Here is a 14,642-nt window from a genome sequence, read left to right as displayed (position 1 = left end):
ACCGATGCTGGTTCTTTTTCCCCTTTCCATCAAAAGCAACAAAACTAAATCTGATTACAGATGTAATCAAATCTGGCAGGGAGTAGAAATGCCCTATGAACACAGATGTCTGCACTTAAAAGCATTTTTCCACCTCACTTTGGATGCTTGCTACTCACATCTCTGAAATAGCCTTTTGTTTCTGCATGGCCTGTTTTAACCAATGCAATGTGCAGGTCTGGGAGCTCAACATCGCAAACCTTGCATAGCAAGGCCAGAGAGATACTCGGTTTAATGGGTTGTACAGAAAAAATGGATGAAACATCTCAATATGAGATGGCAGGAGCTGTGTACGTGATGGCCAGCAGCTGATTATCTGAGTGTGAGAGTTTCCAGATATGTTTCTTTACGCTTTGCCTATTAATATTTTTAGCACCTAGCTATTGCAGTGATAAAATATTCTTAAGGCATCTAGAGGTTCCTTCTCTCATTAAATTTTATGTCTCTGGAATCATGCTGATTTTCCTAGATTATTTTTGCATGTGTTCTGGCAACTTTGCTAGACAGTTCTGCTTTTATATTTGTATTGCTTTTGTGGAGGGTGGTTTTGGAGCAAGGTGAGTTGCTAGATAGAAACATGGTGAAGGAAACGTTAGAAGACAAAGCTGTTGCAGAAAGCTCATGGTGTGATGAAGATAGTAGATTTAGCACATAAGTGGGCTGATAATAAGAGACAAGTAAAATAAGTGAAGAGCTTAAATCCTCATGGCTGAGTCTATAAAAAACTGAAACTTTAAATTTGTTGTCAAGAAAAGAAGTTCCTCTAACACGGAAATATGTGAGCTCTCGTACTGGTGTTTCCCTCCATAATTTGCAATATACTGTTAATTACGAGAGGTGGAGAAAGCATTTTTGTGTTGTAAAAAGCTTGAGAAAGTTCCTGTAGTAAGAAAGGCTGTGGCACTGGTGCCCTGGCAGCCCCGGGCAGGGACATCAGCCCTGGTGGTGCAGAAGGGGCTCGGGGCATCCTCAATATTCCAGCTCTGGGCAGCCAGGAGGCCGAGCCGTGGCCCAGGTACCACATAACGTTACCACTAACACATTAAAACTTGGCTGTGGCTCTGCCTGTCCAAGGAGGGGCCTCCTGTGGGCAGCAGCCATTTTGTGAGGGATGCCCTGACATGGGGAAGGCAGCAGGCTCTCTTGGAGTGCAGCACGAACATCTTCATCCCCTCTTTTCCTGTGCACGATGCCTGCCGTCCTGGTTGTGCCTCGCAGCCCAGACAGTTCTTCACAGAGAACTTTTGTGCCCTCAGCCACCCGCTCCCTGCGTGTCCCGGGCCTGCTAGAGAGGAGCTGCACCGCGGAGAACGCGCCTGGACCGACTCTCCTCCACCCGCCAAGACGTGGAGACCTGAAGGGGCGCGCAGAGGCAGCTCCGCCCGCCCCGCGGCCGCGTTCCCGCTCGGAGCGGGCGGGGCGCCGGGACTACACTTCCCGGCCGCCTTTGCAGGCGCTGGCCCAGCGGGGGATGCCGGGTGCCGTAGTTGCAGCCGCCTGGTGAAAGTTAATAACTGAATCTGGGGTAGGCGCTTCCCAGAGCGCCTCGGTGTGTCTCGTTGCCATGCCGGCTTTGTCACCTCGGAGGGAAGAGGCGCAAGATGGATGAGCGGGCGGCCGCTGGGCCAGGCGCCCGCGGGGTAAGGAGCGGCTGTGGAGCGGGGGGAGGCTCCGGCGGGGCGAGGGGAGCGGAGCGGAGCGGAGCGGGGCTGGCTGCTGCCCCGCCGGCTCCCCGCGACGAGGAGGCGGCCGCGGCCGGGATGCCGGGCTCGGGGGCAGGTGCAGCGGGGGGCGGCGCTGGGCTTCCCCCGCCGGAGGGGCTGCTGAGGCGGCGGCTCCCGCCTGACGGCCGCGGGGGCCCCGGCCCCGTCCTCTCGGCGCCCCCCGCCCCCAGCGGAGGTGAATGCCGGCCTACCCGCGCTGCCCCCTCCCCACACACCGGGAGGGAGCGGCGGCGGGTCCCCGCACAGCCCGGGGAGGGGGCTCCCGTGTCTCTCCTCAGCGAGATCCCCCGAGCGGGTGCGGGGCAGTTCTGGGGCTCCGCCCGCAGCCCCCGGGACGCCGCCCGGTGTTTGGGGGTCGCAGCTCCGGGGCTCTCGGGACGGTCTCGTCGTGGGCAGGTGATGGGGTGAGGGGGCTGTGAGCGTTTGTGATGGAGACTGTTTGCTGAGCGTGGTCGTTGGGGCAGAGCAGAGAGCAGAGCGGCCCTGGCCCTTCCCAGGGCCGTTTTCAAGTGCAGGTGATCCCAGGGGTGCTTTGCTCCCTGCAGCCCCGCAGGTCCAGAGCCACAGCCACAGCTGCAGGAGACGGAGGCCTCCCCTTCCCTCCTGTCCCCGCCAGCACCAACACCCGCAGGAGCTGATCCGCCTCCACGCAAACTCTGCATTAAGCAAAAGTGTCTCCAAATCCTCCCGCTTTGATCTCCAAAAGAACAAAATGCCAGTCTGAGGGTGATAATCCCCAAAGAGTTAGAGGCTTTCCATTTGCATCCTTGCCTGGCAGAGAGTGGAGATCTTGCCAGGCCCTTGAGGCTCTGGGTTTAGCCATCCCCACTGCTATTTCACGCCCTGCCATCAGGTTGAAAGATTGTGCCTTTCGTGACCAGGCTGATTCAGGTAGGCCCATAAATATTCACTGTGAGATTTACCGCATGGTCGAAGCACAAGCGCTGTCTGTCTCAATTCCAGCATACTTTTTGAGGAAGGTGAGGGCTGGGAGGCCAGATCTTCAGTGTGGAGGAGCTGTGGTGGATGCAGGAACCTGGGTGACCATAAACACCTTTTGCATGATGCTGTAAATAGCCAAGAACTGACCAAATCACCAGCATACGGTAGGATACCCCAGCACCTCCATCGTGCAGGCTCCTGTGGCTGTTCTGACTTCTCACAACATTCAGGCGCTGGCCCTTAGCATCCTTGCCTGGAATCTTGCATTGTTAGATGCATAATAAAGATCCCCATTCAGTTTTCAGTTGAAATCTGCGGTGTGTCACCTCTGATAAATGATCCTCAATTCAGCCCTAATGCAGTATAAAATAACAAATTCAATTTCAGTTCACTTTTCATTTTTACTCCACTTTTTAAATGATAATTTTTCATTAAGCATCTAATCCTGTCCTAGCATTTCTCATTAGTAAGGCTCAAGGTGCTTTACAAAAGAGGTGAAAATATTACTCCAATTATCCTTTTTAAGGCTTAGGTTTTGGGCAGCTTCTGCAGATAATATAGGTTATAAATAATTAAGAGTACAATCTAATTAAAACTGATTCCCAGTCGTAAACCAAAGTGCCACACTGAAGAAGCCGGTCTTCAAAGGCACGGCCTTGTAACCTCGGCTCCCTGATCAGAACAGTATCTGTTAACCCACAAATCTTCCTTCTCCTGACGTGTCTGCCTCACAGGACCCAAGGCAGGGAGAAGGTTGGGGAGTTTCAGTGATCAAAAGCAGCCTGGAGAGTGTTCTCCTATGAAAGTCCCTTACCTTTGTTGTTTGAATGAAGGTCTCGTGCTCAGATGTAATGTAATTACCAAAATGTACAGCCTGAGCTGAGCAAGGTTGGGTGTAGGACTAATTCAGTTTTTTAGCAGAAATAGTTATTGGAAATTCGAAGCATTGCTTAAACTGGAGTCCAGAAGGTAGAAAGAAGGTTGTGGCCTGGATCCAGTTCATACGTGACTCTAAACAGAGTTTCGACCCCAAAACTTGCTCTGAACACCTTGTCAAATTTCATCAGAGTTGGGCGTGAACTTTCATGTTTGGGAGTTTAGGCTCTAGATTGCCGGTGCTAAGCAGGGTCTGTGTATCCTGACACCTGCATGTCCCCACTGGAAGCCGACTATCTCAGGACTGCTCTTTATCTGTATAATTCAGCAGCAGGGCTACGTGGATGAAATCCTTGTTCTCATTCCAAATACCTGCTGTCACATATTACTTATTCTGTGGGAATGTTTTTGCTCCGATTTGTGGTTACGCAGTGTTCAGCAGTGACCTAATTGCAACGCTCTCATTAGGCAGAGAAACTTCTGAGTTTGGCTTTATAGTTTACCTTCTCAGTAAGTGAATCCTTGCTCTGTAACACCATCTACCATCACTACTGCCGCTTTAGCCCAGTGTTTTATGAGGGATCATAAGGCCAATGAAGGCACTTGGAAGTGTGTGTATCTACCACAGCTTCTCACTTTGCCATTGCAATGCCTAGCTTAGGGCAAGCATAGATCTTCTTGTCAATGGAAAGCCCTGAATCTGATAAACTATAGCAGCTTTCTTACCGCTGAAGAAACTGCACCTGTATTGGGTAATTTCCTTGAAAGCTGGCAGTCTGTGAGCAGCTACAAATAAAGCTGGAAAAGGCCAGACTGCCTTTCTGACTGTCTCGTGATGAGGCTTAATTTTGGCCAAGGAATGCTGGTGTAATTTTGAAATGTAACTCAAAGGGATGTTGATTGCAAGCTACACTAAAATGAGTCCCTTAGGGTCTTGGAGAGACCTATATCTTGGTCTATCTGTGCTGTAATTTCTTCATTTGTATTGTGTTAAACTGTAATTCAGTGTCATATGCTGGAGGCTTTGAGTAGTAAGACATGGCTGGAGCTCCAAGTAATGCTGGTGGTACTGGAAATGTGCTCCAAATGACAGAAGGGAACCTGCAGAAATAAGGAAGGAGAGAGTGCAGACATTTTGAGCAGCAGAAAGAGGATGGTGAGAACAGAAGAGGGGAGGGACAAAGGAAGGAAAAATATAAAGAAAAAGCAGAAAGAAAACAAACCACCACTGTTATACGCGACCATTGGTGTGGTGTGGATGAGGCTTTTGCCGTTGAACTAAGCTTCCCTAAGAACATTGTGCTGTTTATGGGAGGGAGAAGAAGGGAGGAGAGTTCCTGGAGAAGTGCATATTCACACAATAAAGCGTTTGGTTTCTTCCGTTGCACATTTGTAGAGCGCTCACGTCTTCCCCCGACCCCAGGAGACATTCCCATTTCCTTTCATTTCCCCGGGTTTGGAAGGCGGAAGGAGATGAGGCACTGTTGGGTTCCCTTATTAACTTAATCTGTGGGAAGCCCTACATAAATCATTGAATTTCCTTGTCTTGATAGAGCGAGATATTTGTACAGTGAAGTCAAGCACAAGCTGGAGGTTCCTGCACAGGGAGGCTTTGACGCTGCTCCAGTCCTGTGCCTGTGACTCTTACGCCTGCATTTCTTTGAAGTCTGAAGCTTAGGAGTCTGCATTAATGATCAAGGGACAGGGCTGAATACAGACTTCGTACGGTATGTAGGTAAAGGTGTGGGTATGAATGTGGGAAGAAAATATTTAAGAACAGTCTGGCATGCATAGTTAATAATATTTTTTAAAAAAAGGTGATCATGTCATTTCCTCTAGTTACTCAAGTTCTCAAGGCTTTTAGCATCTTCTCAGTCCTTGTAGATCAGTAATCCCTTGTCCAAAATATTAACTTCCTTGAAAAGGTGAAAACTTCAGGTTTGAAACCTTCGGTCCTTTTTGTACAATGGGAAACGTGCTCTGATCCCTTAGACAGGAATCTCTGTTCCCCATGCAGTGGTTCAGAGCACCCTGCTTGACATCGGGTTGTCGCTCTGTCCCATGCAGCCAAGTGCTGGTGATCTCTGAATGCTGCAAAGGTCCTTGGGTCTCTGCAGATGCGAAGCTCCTCTGAAGCTGTGATTTGTCAGGAGCAGAACGCATTGGAACACTTACTTCTGACGCTGACCTACAGCTATGTTAAAACTCCCTTATTTTTACCACTCTGTTCATTTTAGGGCTCCCATTTCTCTAATTTGGGAGCTGTTCTTCCCATTTTTTACTTCATGAAGCAAAATAGTCAAAGTAAAATGCTATGAATCTCACCATGCTTAATAAATAGATATCTGCTGACTGGAACAGTGAAATAGACCCCATGTTTCAATTCACTTTCCCCCTTATTTTAACTGCATTTTCCAGAACTCCACCCTAATTGCTGCTTTTTCTTGATGGAGCAGCAAATCAGTTCCCCTCTAAGCCCCAGGACTTCCAAAGTTCAGATTTTTCTGGAGAACCAAAGGTCGGATTTTCAAGACATGTCTTATATGTAGGGATCTTATGAAGCCGATCCTAAGGTGGTATTTTTGTCCTACCAGATATGGTGCTGCTTTCAACATACTGGCCCTCGGCACCATGGAGGGGTATAGAAGTCTCATACATACATATATATATATATATATATATATAAAATTGCATTTCTTTATGTATTTAATACTATAGCGTAAATGAATGTTTATGAAGGTGTCTTAGGTCTTTGGATCAGATATGTCATATAAAGCTCTGATCCAAAGCCCCACTATAGCCCAGCAGAAAAACTCCATCTCTGACATTGTTCTTCCCTCTTACCCCCAGGGAATTAAAACGATAAATTATTTTAAGCAGTTCAATGTGTACTGAGCTTTAGTTCGTTAGCTAAGAAAGAGTAGAATGCTTTTCCAGGACTATGTTCAAAACTAAAGAACAAAAAGCTACCTTGAAAAATGGCCATTGGGAAGCAGACCAGCAAAAGCCAAGAAACTTGAGCCCTTTGCTAATGAATACACTGTCCTTAACTCACATTGTCTCTTTTGTTTCCCACACTTTCCTGAGCTGCACATGGATTCCATTAGCCAGTCTTTAACCCTTCTTACTGATTCCTGATCTGTGCCCAGTTTGGAAACTGGGACAGTTGTCACTTAGGTACTTGGCTTTGGTTTTATTTTTGGCCCCGATCCGTTTCTCCCTGTGCAGTCTCTGGCTCAGATGCAGTAAAGTAAAGCAGGAGGGGTGCGGACAAGACTTGAGTCCAGGCTGGGGACAGCGGCTCAAAGCTTTTCCAGCTTCTTGGCAAAGAGTGGAGCAGAGGCAGGGCTGGAAGCAGATTGGCTTTGATTAGAACATAGAAGCATTTCCACTGTTACTGCTGGAGGGGAAGATGTTGGTGCTATACAAGGACTTTTTGGGGAAGAGCGTTTTTCTTGGCATAGCTCTAAAATTCATGGAAAGTCAGGGTGGAGCCAAGGCATTTGGCGCCATGGGCACTCACACCGGCTCGTCCTTGTGCTGCACGGCAGAAGCGCTTTGTGCAGACAGCAGCGTTAAACATCAGATGTCTATTTGGGCAGGGAAATTTATTCCAGTGAATGATTGCCCATAGTAAATACACTTCTTAGTAATGATTGTATTGTTTGCAAAAACATAACTAAGTCCTAGAGTTGCTGTTTGCTAAATTGGTAAGGGATCTAATTAATCATCCATTTAAAACAAAAATGGCATTCCATATCAAAAACATAATGCATTTTCACTCCTCATTTCTCCTCTGGTTAACTATTGAACACAGATCACCAGCAGAGAGTGCTGGTGCTCTTCAAGAATGTGACAGCTCCCTCTGAAATTGATTGTAAAATCTAATCAGACTTTGTTCTATAATTCTATTTTTAGTTTTTCACGTCTGTGAAAATGAACCAATTATCTGCAACGTGATATCTTGCTGTCTCTAATTATCAATCTTTGTGTAACATACTGCAGGAGAAAGATTGTTTTTCGGAGCACAACCATGTGCTGAGAAAAATTATAATTGCCACTTTTTGAAGCAATTATTGAACAGAATTTCATATATTTTGTTCCAATGCATTTGACCTTTTCTGTACATAACATTATTTCTCTTCTTTAATTTCATGTTCATAGTAATGTATTTACTATTCAGTACAGCTTCTGTGTAGCGGGGTAGATGGCCCTGCTGCTACAGTTAGCAGAGCTGTAGCATCGATATGGCGCTTGTTGTTTCACTGCCACCATACTCATACTCATACTCACGCAATGGAACGTTGCTTCCAGCCAAAGATTAATTTTGGTTGGGCCTCTTTAATTTCTGACATCAATATCAAAAAGGAGTTGCAAAAGCTTTAAATCAAAAAGCGTCCCCTCCCTCCATCCCCATGGTATTTATCAATACTGTTGCACCATTATAAGTCCTGGAGACTTTGAAGAGCTCTGTCTTTTTAATTTCAAATCAGCTATGGTTTTCTCCTCTTAATCTTTATGGTAGTTGAAATAATCAGGAATATCAAATCTGGTTTTTGCTGCAGAACCTGCTGTATATCTTGCCCTCTTGTGATTTCTTACATTCCTTAGTCACTGAGAGCAAACAAAGACTGTTGAAGTGCAGGGCCGCTGTGCCTTATTCTTACAGTTTACTCTGATCCAAAGCCATTGGAAACTGAGGGAATTTTTTAATTCATTTCAGCAGATTTTCAAAGGACATCTTTTTTATTTAAAGAGGCATGAGAGGCAAGAGTGCAGAGAAACAAGGGAGACGGGCAGCTTTTTTACATCAAGGTTGTTAACATACAACAGACATCAGTTAAAGGCTTACAGGTCCTTCTTTGGGAGAACAGCGTCTTGTAAGAAAATCCCTTTGTCCAGACTAACCCGACTGTCTTTATTTTGCCAAAACTACATTTAAGTCTAAGGGACTGCGGTGCGAATGCGTTTGGAAGAAAGGTGAAACATTCCATTTGTTTTTCCATAATTGGCCGTTGTTTAACACTCTGATGGTTACGCAGCTTTCTTCTGAAATTCTGCATGAAAAGGGGCCATGGTTGAGCAGTTGGAATAATTCTCTGTAGAGGTGGTGCCTGATCAATCAGCTTGTGGGTGACACATCAGTGCTGAGCACCACATTGCATTTCGCTGGGGTAAGCTGTTGCTTTTCTCTCTTCTTCACCCAAGGAACCATGCTGAACTTGAGTTACACTCCGTTACAGGTACCATCCAGGCTGACATACTTCTAAAAATCTTCACGTGCCATAGCATACAAAACCTTAGATGAGCAGGAGTCGCGTTACAGCGTAAATCACAGTATAGACAGGACATTAAGTTGTGTGCGCAAAACTCTCTGTATCAATTACTTCCCTCCCAGAAGTTACGTGGCCATTAAAGTTTTATTATATGGAATTGGTAGAATAATAAACTTGTGTAGAAAGACACCGCAATTACTTAGTGAAGGAAAGAGGAATACATAGTGCGGAACTATTCCTGCTCTTCTGTTTTGAAAAGTAGAATTTTTCCAGCGTATGTCAGGTTTCGTGGTAGTAATTTCTGGTGTCGTTGGTCTGTGAATACCTGTCATTCCCATCTGGTGGTGAATGATAACTCATTCTCCTGTCTGTCAGATCAGTTTTTATTTCTGGTCTCCGGCCATACCCAGTGGCAGAACCTGAGGGAGCCTGTCAGCGTTTGTTACAGCTTGGGGCTGGATATATTACAGCAGAAGCATGAAATCCTCTAAATACAACTCAAAAATGGCCATGGCCACCCTGAAGGCCCTGGGTGCTGTCCCACCCTGCTGGTAAAATGGCAGCAAAAGCCGTGATGCTGTATGTCCAGGTTCATGGTACCTGCAGGCAGCAAGGCAGGTCCTGTGACCCAGCCTCCGCAAGTCTCGACTGAGCTCCCGGCATCGCTTTGGACAAACCACTTAACTCTCCTGTACCTCAGTGCCTTCTCCACACAATTCTTGTGATTCTTACATGGTTTTGAAATCTTCTTATCTTGTTTTGATTTGTATCTCCTACTGTATTTGTGTGTTTACTTCCTTTTCTTCAATGAGTATATCTGCCAAACAATTTGGCTTCTATGGCAAGAAAGAGAAAGTAATCTCCCTTCTCAGCGTTACCTATTCCTTGCTTCTGCACACCCAGTAATCTTGGCCTCATCTTCTCCTCTGTGTCTTTTTTGCTGTTGCTTAAATTGCTGTTTGTTTACTGTAGGGCCATTATTTCCCCCAATGGTATATTTATAGACTAGACAGAGAGCTCCCAGGTTTGGTGGTGGTGAGGGGGTGCTGTCTGGTCCCAAGAGTTAAATGGCAATTCTGAGCACCATTAACAGTTTATTTTTATGTGCAAGAAGAAAAACTCTGTTAAACTGGCTGGAGATCAGAGATCCACAGAAATGAATTTACACCCCTCTCAGCTGCGCTGAGTGGACATGGGGCTGAGCCGTGATTTCTCTCCGTACACGAGGGATAATGTCAGCATCTTCCTGAGCTCCAGCTGCCGTGGACAAAGGATGGCAGAGTTGCAGCGATTCCTGGAGGGAGGAACTTTAAGATGGAGGAATTTTAAAGAATGTGAAGGACAACCTCTTAAAAAAAATTGTAGGTGGAGCAATTCCAGGTCATCCAAACACTTTGTCAGCCCAAGATTTATTTTCCTACTTTGATCTAGTTGCCGTTGTGGCATTTATCTTTTGTGCTTTTTAACACATCTTCTGTGACCTTCGTATGATTGCACAAATCGGCCAGGGTACGCGTGGAACAGTTGTTAGGAACCCCTTTCTTGCGTTGTTTCCTGAATTCCCACGTTGTGGCGTGATGTGTGTATGGAAAGTGCTGCTTCCTCCGCTGGCGGCCGTTCAGCTGTGCTGGAGCTCCTGAGGCTGCGCTGGAGCTGGGGAAGGGAACGTGTGTGCGGAGAGAATGTTTTAAGGAAGAGAATGTGGATTTCATGCCTCTTTGTTCTTTCCCAGTTCTGATAAAGCTGTTATCTCCAATTGTGTGTGTTAAGCCAGATCTGTCGGATAACAGTGGCAGATGAGTTGAGGTGAATATGCCTTGGGCAAGGCTAGCTGCTTTGCAGTGTCTGCATTAAGTGACATTCTGACTTTCCTGGTGACTACCTTCTCTCTTTATTCCCCACTATTTTCTTTTAGCGTGTGGGAGGGAGACAGGATGTGTGGCCGAAGCATAGTTTATAACTCTCTAACTCACTGTAGCTATATATTTCCCTTACAAGTCCACCGCACAGCATCTAGCAAATATGTGCTTCCATTAGCCTGTTCTGCGTTGTCTTTTTTTTTTTTGCATTTGCAAACTGGAAGGTTATGGGACATTAATGAACTGTTTACGTGTATTTCTACAGTTGTTCCACTGAAACATTCCAATGAATGAATGGCAGTTATGAGGGAAAAAATATCTGTTAACATATGCTGCATTTGGGATTTCTGGAATTTTACTTCCTGAATTTTTTTCCAGATCTTTCGTTTCAATGTTAAGAGTTGGGAATGTTGGAAAGACTTCATTTGCTTAGAGCAATTAAAAGGTAAATGGCTGAATCATGTTATCTCTTCTCACCTGAAGTGCCCTCATGAACTCCAGCAGGCCAAGTTTCACAGTGCAAGGATTTGACATGTGCCCAGTTTTTGCACATTTAATACTTTTGGAAACCAGAGTCATCTTATGGCCAAACCTTACCAATCTGGGACTACTTAATGGGTTCATATTTGCGTGGTCAGGCCTCAGTGTATTAAGTCAGCTATGGACACGCTGTGGCAGCTTCTCTCATTTTTTGTTTTGCCTTTTCTTGAAATCACAAGTTGGTGGGTGGGAGCCAGGAGACAAGGAGGAGCTGTGGCTCAGAGATGGTCCTCGGGAGTTCACGGCCAGGAGTGACCTCTCTGGGGACCAGCGCAATTCCAGTGCATTGTATGCACAAGTTAGAGGAGGAGCTGTGTTGTGAGAAAGGCAAGGTACCATTGTTTGTACACAAATACCTCCCTCTGAAGGACCATTTGTTATCTTGGGCCTTGTTTAGACTGGGAATTTTCCCCGATTACAGGCATCAGGCTGAGAGAAGTTAAAATTGCTTACACCATTGCAGAACAAGAGCTTTGCCTTTGTGATACAGAGGTTGGTACCACTGCAGAGGTGACACCGTTGTCGCCATCACCAAGTGCTATTAGATCTGCAAAACAGGGAGAGTGGCTTAAGCCTTTCTTTTTTCAACGTTTTGCTATCCTTTCACTGGCCTTTGAATGCGGAGACATGCACAAAGGTGGCATGTTCCTGCTTTTCTTTAAGAGTTGTTACATGTTTAAAGCTAAGCTATTTTTCTGTTGAAATTTTAGTGTGATTCTAGGCACTAAAGCCTCCAACAAGAAACACCTCCGAATGTGGCTACCATCTTTTATCATGTGGTAAAATGATGAAACACAGCAAAATCGTGGTTGCATTTGGGGATAATACTGAAGTCTTTCCCATCTCCTCTTTCCATATTGACCATTAGATGCAGCTGTGGCAGAGCAGTAGAGGTGTTGGGTGTTTGCTGTTTCCATAGACTAAGCCTTGGAAGGCTGTGAGATGTGTATTTTAGTTTTAAGTGGAACAATCTATACAGGGAACACCTTTAATATCCTGCTTATCCGCAGTTACGATTGCTTCTTGTCACACTTCCAGTTATTTTCAGCATTTGGCCAGCAAAAAGTGAGTGAGTCAAATCCTTGGCTGCTGTACACTGGTGTAAATCCATGTAACTCCAGTGACTTACTAGAACGGGTCTGATACCTCGGGGCTGACTCCTAGGAATGCTGGTGGCCAAGTGACCGGTCATACAAAGTCCTCCTGGCCGCTCTGTGCTGAGCTGCGGGCTCTGCAGGGCTGAGCAGGGCAGACCAGGATGCGCTCCCCATCCCAGCCAGCCCGGAGCTCCGCCGCTTCCCGAGCTCGTGTGCTGCGTGCAGCGGCCGCCGGAGCTGGGAGCGGTGGTGGAGCAGCCGTGGCAGAATCCCAGAATGTCAGGGGTTGGAAGGGACCTGGAAAGCTCATCCAGTGCAATCCCCCCATGGAGCAGGAACACCCAGATGAGGTTACACAGGAAGGTGTCCAGGCGGGTTGGAATGTCTGCAGAGGAGACTCCACAACCCCCTTGGGCAGCCTGGGCCAGGCTCTGGTACCCTCACCGGGAAGAAGTTTCTTCTCATATTTAAGTGGAACCTCTTGTGTTTCAGTTTGCACCCATTGCCCCTTGTCCTACCATTGGTTGTCACCGAGAAGAGCCTGGCTCCATCCTCCTGACACTCGCTCTTTACATATTTATAAACATTAATGAGGTCACCCCTCAGTGTCCTCGTGTCCAGCTCCAGAGCCCCAGCTCCCTCAGCCTTTCCTCACACGGGAGATGCTCCACTCCCTTCAGCATCTTTGTTGCCCTGCGCTGGACTCTCTGCAGCAGTTCCCTGTCCTGCTGGAACTGAGGGGCCAGGGGCCACAGCTGGACACAATATTCCAGGTGTGGTCTCCCCAGGACAGAGTAGAGGGGCAGGAGAACCTCTCTGACTTACTGACCACCCCCTTCTAACCCACCCCAGGTACCATTGGCTTCCTGGCCACAAGGGCCCAGTGCTGGCTCATGGTCACCCTGCTGTCCCCAGCTCCCTTTCCCCTGCACTGCTCTCCCACAGGCTGGCACCTCCAGCCGCAGCTCTGCGGAGGCGCCGAGCGCTGCCCTCCCGGGACGGCACCGGCTTCCCCGCCGCCCCGCGCACAATAGCGGCCGGGGCAGCCCCGCGGAGCAACGGGCGGGGCGGGGCCGGCGGGCGGGGCCGGGGCGGTGTTTCCTGCCCGCCCTGGCCGGCCCGCGGGGCGCCAGCCGGAGAGCCGGGCGGAAGGAGGCGAGGAGGGAGCGGAGCTGCGCGGTGAGGCTGCTGCTGCTGCTGCTGCGGGGAGTGTGTGCCGGGGACGCTGCCGCTCCAGCCCCGCGTCCGGCGCTGCGGCTCCTCCGTGCTCGCCCCGCTGCGCACAGGTAACCGCGGAGAAGGAGGCGCGGAGCGGAGCAGCGCGGAGCAGCCTTCCCGGCCGCGATGCTGCGGGCCGCCCTTCCCTGCCGGGGCCGCGGGCGCTGCGAGTGCCCCGGGCGGCGCTGCCACTGACAGCGGAGCCGGCGCCGGCCACCGGGACCCGCACTTGCCTTCTTTTTTTGTTGATTCTGCCGTTCTTGAGATACCGCTATCCTCCTTCCACGGACTGCGGGCAGGTCCTGTCTGACTCTCTTGGATTTTTACCCTTCTATTTTCATTTCCTGTCTGAAAGTATATTTATTTTTAATAAATGAAAAAAAAAAAATTGAGCCACAAATCCACTTGATATCACGTTCCCCTTCCTGTGGAGTTAAAAAAAGTTTACTCCCTCCCCTCCCGTTTTATTGACACTGAGGATGAAGGAGGATTTGCAAGTGAAAGCGCCTTGAAATACAACATCTTTTGGAGGGAGCTCTGCAGTTTGCCTGTTGAGTCTCGAATTCCACCCTTTGCCCCTGCTGAATCCTCTGCTCTGCCCTTTACTCTCTGGGGTAAAAAACCAAACAACAACAACAAAAACCCGAGGGAAAAAAATACCTTTGGCAGCAGGGAAGCTTTGTGTGGCTGACCCAACGAGCTACGAGTGTCCAGTTTCTGAAAAGAAGAAGACCCTTTTGTCTTCAGCAGATCAGTAGGTAAGAGACGTGCTCATGGGGCAGGGGACTCGGCATTCATTCCTGCAGCCTAAACCTGGGACTTGGGCTGGCTCTCTGGCAGCTTTTGCTCATCACTTCTCTTTTCTGTAGAAGTTAGTCTTCATCTTGCAGAATTCTTGCAGAAAAACACACTTGTCCACCCATTTCACCATTAGCAGTAAATAGCCAAAATTAATAGTGATGTACTTGTGTGTAACTGGATAAAGTAAACTACTGTGGAAGTCGGTGAAGTGGGTTTGTGTCGGGCTGTGTTTGAAAGCAGCCGCGTTTCTTGTGGTGCTCTTTTCAGAAA

Source organism: Nesoenas mayeri (assembly GCF_963082525.1).
Source record: "Nesoenas mayeri genome assembly, chromosome: 13".
Classification (NCBI taxonomy): Eukaryota; Metazoa; Chordata; class Aves; order Columbiformes; family Columbidae; genus Nesoenas; species Nesoenas mayeri.
This window is presented reverse-complemented; position numbering follows the sequence as displayed.